We start from the raw sequence: 863 nt of genomic DNA, 5'->3' as shown, positions 1-863 counted from the left end.
GCTTGAACCCTCTTGAGCCTTACCCTTTTCTTGGAAGAAACTTGAACAATTGTGATCCCTCTTTATCCATTCACCCATAACTCTCATGAAGTGTGGTTTGTTTGAATAGCCAACTTAGGCCAAAAGCCTAAGTTAGGGGTGTGGTGAAAAGAGAAAGTAATTCAAAAAGTGTTACAAATTCCCCTTAGGACAATGGTTTTGAAAAAGATGGAACCCCTCCATATAAAATAAAAAAAAATAAAAAAAAAAAAAAAAAGAATGAAAAAGTTGCAAAATAGGTGATGAAGATTGCAAAAGAAATGTGGTATCTGCTAATCCATGTGAAAGTGAATAATGGGGTGAATTATGAGCATGATCAAAATGTCAAAGAAAAGGAAGAAAGTGGTGTTTGGACCACACTTCATGAGGGTAGTAGCCACTGAACCTAAATGATCATACCTTTACACTCAGTCCCGTTACAAGCCTTGAAAAGACCTTTGTGATCTTAAGTGAGATGAAACAAGGGTTGATTGGGAAAAAAGGGCAAACATATAGGTGAAGTCATGCGTGTGTTCATCTTTGTGAGTGTGAGAGTCATATGTTATTCCTGAACTATAAGTTGTGAGAAATTGTGTGTGAACATAGAATCATCTTTGTTGTGAGGGCATTTGAGTACCTTTGTTGAGCATGAACTTGCATTTGAAGCAAATATTTTGAGCTTAGCTTTGATAATGGTGAGTCACAATTTGAATCTTTAAGTGCACAATTTATCATTGCACGAGTAGTTGAGTCGTGTTGTGTGCATTCATGTTGAGTCTTTTGTAGCACTGTTTGAGACATCGTTATTGAAATGTTGAACTTGAGTTTTACTTGAGGACAAGCAA

This window comes from Solanum tuberosum, unplaced genomic scaffold (assembly GCF_000226075.1).
Source record: "Solanum tuberosum cultivar DM 1-3 516 R44 unplaced genomic scaffold, SolTub_3.0 scf00089, whole genome shotgun sequence".
Lineage (NCBI taxonomy): Eukaryota > Viridiplantae > Streptophyta > Magnoliopsida > Solanales > Solanaceae > Solanum > Solanum tuberosum.
Note: the sequence above shows the minus strand (reverse complement) of the source record.